The sequence below is a fragment of the Salmo trutta genome, chromosome 4, assembly GCF_901001165.1.
Source record: "Salmo trutta chromosome 4, fSalTru1.1, whole genome shotgun sequence".
Taxonomy (NCBI): domain Eukaryota; kingdom Metazoa; phylum Chordata; class Actinopteri; order Salmoniformes; family Salmonidae; genus Salmo; species Salmo trutta.
This window is the reverse complement of record NC_042960.1, coordinates 38,191,361-38,200,338: the sequence shown is the minus strand read 5'-3', so window position 1 is coordinate 38,200,338 and position 8,978 is coordinate 38,191,361.

The window sequence follows — 8,978 nt, the reverse complement described above, 5'->3', positions numbered from 1 at the left end:
GGCAACCCACATGCAGCAGCTACTCTTCCTGGGGTCCACATAAAACACACAACAAAGTACAGAACCGTTGTAGACTGTGGCGCAGCGGTCTAAGGCACTGCATCTCAGTGCTAGAGGCGTCACTACAGACCCTGGTTTGAGTCCAGGCTGTATCACAACTGGTCGTGATTGCGAGTCCCATAGGACGGTGCACAATTGGCCCAGTGTCATCCCGGCCAAACCGGCCTACCCCGGTTTGGCCGGGGTAGGCCATCATTGTAAATTTGTTCTCAACTGACTTGCCTAGTTAAATATAAAAATAACAAGATATTACATTAAGTTAAAAATTACAATAAAATAAGAGTTATATATTGGAAAGACACCGAGAGACAACACATATACTATTTACACACCATTGATATACAGTACCAGTCAAAAGTTTGGACACACGTACTCATTCAAGGGTTTTTCTTTATTTGTACTATTTTCTACATTGTAGAATAATAGTGGAGACATCAAAACTATGAAATAACACATATGGAATCATGTAGTAACCAAAAAAGTGTTAACCAAATCAATATATATTTTAGACTTTAGATTCTTCAAAGTAGCCACCTTTTGCCTTGATGACAGCTTTGCATTCTCTCGACCAGCTTCAATTGGAATGCTTTTCCAACAGCCTTGGAGTTCCTAAAAAAAATGCTTTTTCTTCACTCTGCGTTCCAACTCATCCCAAACCATCTCAATTGGGTTGAGGTTGGGTGATTGTGGAGGCCAGGTCATCTGATGCAGCACTCCATCACTCTCCTTGGTCAAATAGCCGTTACACAGCCTGTAGGTGTGTTGTGGGTCATTGTCCTGTTGAAAAACAAATGATGTCACAACACAACTGATTCGCTCAAATGCATTAAGAAGGAAAGAAATTCCACAAAGTAACTTTTAACAAGGCACACCTGTTAATTGAAATGCATTCCAGGTGATTGCCTCATGAAGCTGATTGAGAGAATGCCAAGTGTGCGCAAAGCTGTCATCAAGGCAAAGGGTGGCTACTTTGAAGAATTTCAAATATAAAATATATTTTGATTTGTTTAACACTTTTCTGGTTACTACATGATTCCATGTGTTATTTATTAGTTTTGATGTCTTCACTATTATTCTACAATGTAGAACATAGTACAATAAAGAAAGTAGGTAGGTAGGTGTCCAAACGTATTATACATACAGTTAAATTAGATCTTTAGAAAGAGGAGAAGTGCTGTGATACAAGACGTTTTTAAAATCCTTTTTATGCTAAACTTGCTTTTTGCCTGAGTAAACTCTGGTGGCAGTGCATTCCACGATGACATGGCTACATATAGTACATAACTGAGCATATCATTAAATCTGTTATTGGTTTGGGTACAGTGAAGAAACCCATAGTGGCGTGTCTGGTGGGATATGTACATTGCCTTCAGAAAGTATTCATACCCCTTGACTTATTCCACATTTTTGGTGTTACAGCCTGAATTTAAAAAAAAATGCTCACACATCTACACACAATACACCATAATGATGAATTGAAAACATGTTTTTAGACATTTTTCAAATGTACTAAAAATGAAATACAGAAATAGCTAATTTACATTCACACCCCTCAGTAAATACTTTGTAGAAGCACATTTAGCGGCGATCACAGCTTTGAGTCGTCTTGGGTATGTCTGTATCAGCTTTGCACATCTAGATTTGGGGATTTTCTCCCATTCTTCCCTGCACATTTTCTCAAGCTCTGTGAAGTTAGATGGGGAGAGGCGGTTAACAGCAATCTTCAAGTCTTTCCACAGATTTTCAATGGGATTCAAACCTGGGCTTTGGCTGGGCCACTCAAGGACTTTCACATTCTTGTTTCGAAGCCATTCTAGCATTGCTTTGGCTGTATGCTTGGGGTCATTGTCCTGTTGGAATTTAAATCTTCACCCGAGTCAGTAGTCAACTTGTTCTTTGAAAAATACCATTGTATTTGTTCAAACACAATTTTCTCCATCAGTATACTAAGAACAGGCAGCAAACGTATAGGTCAGCTGTTAGAGCCAGCATATGGTGCTTTACTATTTTTAGGTAGCGGTATAGGTCGCTATCAATAAAACGTCATAAGGTGCAGAGCGTTCGATTTGACTGCTGGGTGGCAAGGAGACCCCAGCTCTGCTAAAACCATTGACAACTTTTTATTTAACCAGGTAAGTTGACTGAGAACACATTCTCATTTACAGCAATAACTTGTGGAATAGTTACAGGGGAGAGGAAGGGGGATGAATGAGCCAATTGGAAGCTGGGGATGAGTAGGTGGCCATGAAGGCCAGATTTTAAATTTAGCTAGGACACCCAAGTTAACACCCCTACTCTTGCAATAAGTGCCATGGGATATTTATTGACCACAGAGAGCCAGGTCACCCATTTAACATCCCATCTGAAAGACAGCATGCTACACAGGGAAATGTTCCCCAATCGCTGCCCTGGGATAATTTTTTTAGACCAGAGGAAGAAGAGCCTCCTACTAGCCCCCCAACACCACTTCCAGCAGCATCTGGTCTCCCATCCAGGACCAACCCTGCTTAGCTTCAGAGGCAAGCCAGCAGTGGGATGCAGGGTGGTATGCTGCGTGCCATTGTTAAATACATGTTAACTATTTGGTTGTAATATCATCACCTCTTGAAGAGCATAGATCAGAGAACTACACATTTCCAATTATTCCATGCAAAACAATTACACAGATTTAGCTCTATCATCAGAGTTATACAACATGTACCGTAACCACATGCTTTTCAGGATCAGTAAACATCAATTGATCATGTCATTTTAGATATGTGAGGGTAGACTTACGCTATCTCTCAATATTGGTCACCATTAATTAGATATTTGAGTGAGCTAAAAATAACAGAACTATACATGACAAGAATGAGTGGTTTAGGTTCATTTCCCATCCTTTATGAGCTTTGCCTGTCAAGGATCAGAAGGGGTATTTGCCGATGTACTGTACTGTTAGCTGGTAATGTTTACATTGCAAGCTACCGGTAGAAATGTTGTTCAGTTGGTAAGTAGACCTAATGTACATTTTTTTCTCCATCCACTGTAGGCCTACCTAGCGAAGTTAGCTAACATCCCCTTTTAAACATTGTTATTAAGTGTGTTTAATCACCACTGCTGCCGACAGACATGTCGTGGAAATTCTAACCAGAAAGAAAGAGACTAGATTCTTCAAACAACAACTTTTTATTGTAAGATTTGCAAATCTGGAGCTGGTTAACAATCACTCAAATGGTGCAAAGTTAAGAGCCCAATCAATGAACAAGAGTTGGGTCTCAGCTTTTATAACCTTTGTCTACGTGGCAGTTTAGCTGGTGTGTGAGATCATGATGGGAACATAGCGTACAAACAAGTGATAACGCCAGTTTTGTTACTCCTTTCTGTTGACAGAATTGTTGCTGCTGCTCAAGCTAGCCTCTTCTCTTCATATCTCCACACAGCTGTGTCCTCTAAAGGTACGAAAAGAACAGGATGGACCAAAAAGTGGTCACTCTCAGATGGCCCTTTGTCTTTGGCAGCATAACTAAGATAGTCAGAAACAAGAGAGGAAAAACACGGGGTACTTCTTACTTACATCAGAGATACAGACAATGGAAGTATACAGGTTTAAGGCTCAAACAGCGCATGTGCATAACAAAGTTTGTAATTTTCCCACATAGACATGATAGGCTACATTGATTGAGGGACCAAATTGGCTAGCTAGCTAATAACAGATCACATTCATGTGGCTAGTAAACAAGCTAACTTACAGGGGATAAACTAGATGACTATATCAAAATATTGTTTGATTTTCTTTCCGTCTATAGTGGTGATGACAATAGTCTGACTGACAACTTTACCAGGACGAGGACTTGCCGATGTCAGGCTATTTCCAAAAGCCTAATCTCTGGTGAAGCTAAATGACACACGTTGTTTGCTTAGCTAGCCAACTAGCTATATGCCAAATGGATAGGCTACCCATGACATATCTGAAATTACATGATCAATTTATGTTTACTGATCATGATAAGGATGCAATTATTTGCTATAAAATTCTGATTATAAATTTGGAATAATCGGAAATATGTAGTTGCGACTATGCTCTTCAAGAGGAGATGATATGAACATCAAAGAGTTATAACATTTACTTAACAATCCCTTGAAAATGGCAAGTAGTTGTCAATGGTTTTAGTGAAGCTGGGGATCTTCTTGCACCCTGCACCCTATTGTGACATTTTACTGATAACGACCTATTACATTAGCTTCCTTTCACGCCTGTGGACACACACACACTCCTTTAGGCTTTGGTTAAAGACATGGCAAATAGTGGTGGCAATACAGTCTGCTACCATTCTAAATTGTTTTCCATCTAGGTTGTCTATACCTGGTGGCATATTATTACTGATGGAAAACAATAGTTTTTTCACCTCTTCCACACAAACTTGACCAAATTCAAAACAGCAATCCTTTTCTTTTATTATTAGATCTTCAATACACAAATATGATTGTTCACTGTTCAATGTTGTCATTTCACTTCTCCGTTTGTCCACTTCACCAGTAAAATAGTCATTGAAATGATTGGCCATATCAAAAAGCTTTGTTATAAATTACACATTAACTTCAATGAACGATGGAGATGAATCGGGTTTTCTGTCCATAATATCATGTCATTTTTTTATGTTATTCATCTTGTTTTTGGTAATATATTTACTTATGTTTTTGTTAGGTTTAGTCACAACATTTTTCAATTGACAGTATGTTAACCAATCAGCTGAGCAGCCTGACTTGTTTGCCACCTTTTTTTGCATAAATTCTTTGAACCATCAATTGACTTCATCATCGATCCAGGGGGCTGTAACAGTTCTCACAGTTAGTTCCTTAACAGGTGCATCTTTGTCAACAATTGGCAAGACCAATTTTACAAATTCTCCAAGTGCTGCATCTGGATTCTTGTCCTTATACACATCAGACCAACATACATTTTTTACATCTTCAAAAAAAAGAGTCCTGAGAACACATTTTGAATGATTTCTTATAAATAACTTTAGGCCCTGCCTTTGGTACTTTAGCATTTTGTGTTATTGCCCCATTATGGTTACTACAGCCAATGGGAATTGATATTGCTTTGCAGCATTAGCGAAGATATTATCAATAAAAGTGGATGTCACAGATCCAACTCTATTGGTATACACTTTAGTTGGCTGACTGATAACCTTGGTCATGTTACAGGCATTAGCAGCCTGGTCTCATAGACTAGACGTAACATAGTAAATGTAAATCCGGGACACTCAAATTAGTATGATACTAGAACAGTATCTTTTGAGGCTCTTGTGATCTGGCCTTAATTAAAATGATATGTCAAGATGGCCTCCTCTCCTCGCCTGCTCCTCACCCCCCTCGCCAGTCACAGTTACTAGACACCATCATGTTGTGTCAAGACAGGGTGGACAGACAGAAGGGTTGTTGATGCCCACCCTGAGAGGAACGGCCACAGTGTAAGTAAAGCCGTGTTAGAATGACTACATAGTTTCACCTTTCACTGTGTCATCGTCATATGACAGGTGTAAAATAAGGGAACAGGATGCGGTTTTATGGGATGTCTAAAAGAATGCTGGGGCAGTTAAAGGAAAACTCCATCAAAAACTATATTTTGGTATTTGTTTCATTAGTCCATTGTTGATCTAGTCCCAAAATGTTTTTCAGGTCAGCAATCAGGTTTTCAAGATATATAACTTTCAAAATATAGAAATACAGCTCGTATGATGCATTTTGCATTGTACTGAATGGTGCAAACGCAGCATCATATGATGCAAAATGCATCATACCAGCTGTATTTCTATATTTTGAAAGTTATATATCTTGAAAGCTTGATGGTCCTACGTTCATACAGTTTCTTGAATGTGTCCAGTTCGCTAATAATCCCCAAAATGAACGCTAGACAGTCATGGAGCATCGGAAATTCAAAAAATGATAGATATTTTTATTTTGACCACAAGGAAATATATAACATTTTCAGTGTGGCCCTTCTGACCTCGTTGAATACTGAATGCGGCCCCCGGGGCAAAATTTGTTTGACACCCCTGGACTAGAGAGAGTTAGGGCGTCTGCTCTCTGGGGTGGTCCCAGTAAGTTTCACTGTAATACTTTATGCATATTTCATGGCTGTTTTTTATATTTTACATCTCATAAGAGCCTGACAATCTTTCTTGAACTTACATTAACCTGTTTACATTATCGATGGCATTACTAATTGTTGTAAACCATTCAGTATTGACCAGAGGGCACATTTGTTGCTTGACAACCTTTAACTCAGTAATCAATTGGCAGTGGCCAGCACCACTGATTAAATACACTACAATTACACCATGCCAAAGAGCCTGCAGTACAAGCCAATCATTCTGTGGATTTACACAGATTGTTATCAGGTTGCAGATAACTTCGAAAACAGCCGATCTGTCACAGGTTTGGTCTCCAAAACATCTCAAATACCTGTCTGGTTAGATTAGGTTACTGATACACAAGCCAGATACAGAATGAGGTGTTTAACTATGGTTTCTGTGTTGGTGGTAGCTGTGTGTATAGTTGTATATTTGTATCTATATACAGTATTTTTGGAAAGTATTCAGACCCTTTCACTTTTTCCACATTTTGTTACGTTACAGACTGGGGTGAAGGTTCACCTTCCAACAGGACAATGATCCTAAGCACACAGCCAAGCCAACGCACGAATGGCTTCAGGACAAGTCTCTGAATGTCCTTGAGTGGCCCCGCCAAAGCCCGGACTTGAACCCGATCAAACATCTCCGGAGAGACCTGAAAATAACTGTGCAGCGACGCTCCCCATCCAACCTGACAGAGCTTGAGAGGATCTGCAGAGAAGAATGGGAGAAACTCCCCCAATACAGGTGTGCCAAGCTTATAGCGTCATACCCAAGAAGACTCAAGGTTGTACTCACTGCCAAAGGTGCTTCAACAAAGTACTGAGTAAAGGGTCTGAAAACTTATGTAAATGTGATATTTCTGGGTTTTTTTAATATACATTTGCAAACACCTGTTTTTGCTTTGTCATTATGGTGTATTGTGTGTAGATTGATGAGGATTTTTAAATGTATTTAATACATTTTAGAATAAGGTTGTAGTCTACCAATATTTGGAAAAAGGGGTCTGAATACTTTCCGAAGGCACTGTATTTTATATTCAGTAAAAGAGAGGATCTGTTCTTCTAAAGTGTGGCAGTGTAAACATGTTTCCCTCCTTGTAAGCTATTCTCTGTCTGTCTGCACATCTGATGTGATTCAGATTGAAATGGGATCAGCTACAAGGCAACATCTTGTTTTGCACTTATAATCGATACCAAGAGAGTAATGTTGTCTCCTCAAATCAGAATCACATTGGACATTTTGTCTGACAGTCTGCTTTTTGATGTTGAAAACACAACACATATTACCCTTCACTTTGGACGAGAGAGGTCTGGGCAGCCAGGGTGTGTGTCTGTGTGTGTGTGTGTTGCCCGGCCAGATGTGCACTGTTTCTTAAATTAAGTGGCTAATGAGAATACAGCAGCTGCTTCCCTTTAAAACTAGACCTTCAGTATTGATCTGCAGTCTGCAACGCACACGCACACACGCACACACATCTGAAAGATCAAGTCAATTTCAAAGCAACCCATGAAAATATCACTCGGTTCTTTTCAGAGACAGAAGACACCATTTCTTCCACCTACAGTGCACTCAGAAAGAATTCAGACCCCTTGATTTTTCCACATATTGTTAAGTTAGTCTTATTCTAAAATGGATTGAATTGTTTTTTTCCTCTCATCAATCTACACACAATACCCCATAATGACAAAGCAACATTTTTTTCTTCTTTTTCAAATGTATATATAAAAAAACATATCACATTTACATAAGTATTCAGACTTGTTACTCAGTACTTTGTTGAAGCACCTTTGGCAGCAATTATAGCCTCGAGTCTTCTTGGGTATGACGCTACAAGCTTAGCACACCTGTATTGGGGGAATTTCTCCCATTCTTCTCCCCAGATCCTTTCAAGCTCTGTCAGGTTGGATGGGTAGCGTTGCTGAACAGCGATTTTTAGATCTCTCCAGATATGTTCAATCGGGTTCAAGTCCGGGCTCTGGTGGGGCCACTCAAGGACATTCAGAGACTTGTCCTGAAGCCATTCCTGCGTTGTCTTGGCTGTGTGCTTAGGGTCGTTATCCTGTTGGAAGGTGAACTTTCACCCCAGTCTGAGGTCCTGAGTGCTCTGGAGCAGGTTTTCATCAAGGATCTCTCTGTACTTCGCTCTGTTCATCTTTCCCTCGATCCTGACTAGTCTCCCAGTCCCTGAAAAACATCCCCACAGCATGATACTGCCACCACCATGCTTCACCGTAGGGATGGTGCCAGGTTTCCTCCACACGTAACGCTTGGCATTCAGGGCAAAGAGTTCAATCTTGGTTTCATCAGACCAGAGAATCTTGTTTCTAATGGTCTGAGAGTCCTTTAGGTGCCTTTTGCCAAACTCCAAGCGGGCTGTCATGTGCCTTTTACTAAGGAGAGGCTTCCGTTTGGCACCTCTACCATGAAGGCTTGATTGGTGGAGTGCTGCAGAGATAATTGTCCTTCTGGAAGGTTCTCCCATCTCCACAAAGGAACTCTGGAGCTCTGTCAGAGAGACCGTCAGGTTCTTGGTCACCTCCCTGACCAAGACCCTTCTCCCCCGATTGCTCAGTTTGGCTGGGCAGTCAGCTCTAGGAAGAGTCTTGGTGGTTCCAAACTTCTTCCATTTAAGAATGACGGAGGCCACTGTGTTCTTGGGGACCTTCCATGCTGCAGAAATATGTTGGTACCCTTCCCCATGTCTGTGCCTCAACACAATCCTGTCTCTGAGCTCTATGGACAGTTCCTTCGACCTCATGGCTTGGTTTTTGCTCTGACATGCTCTGTCAACTCTGGGAC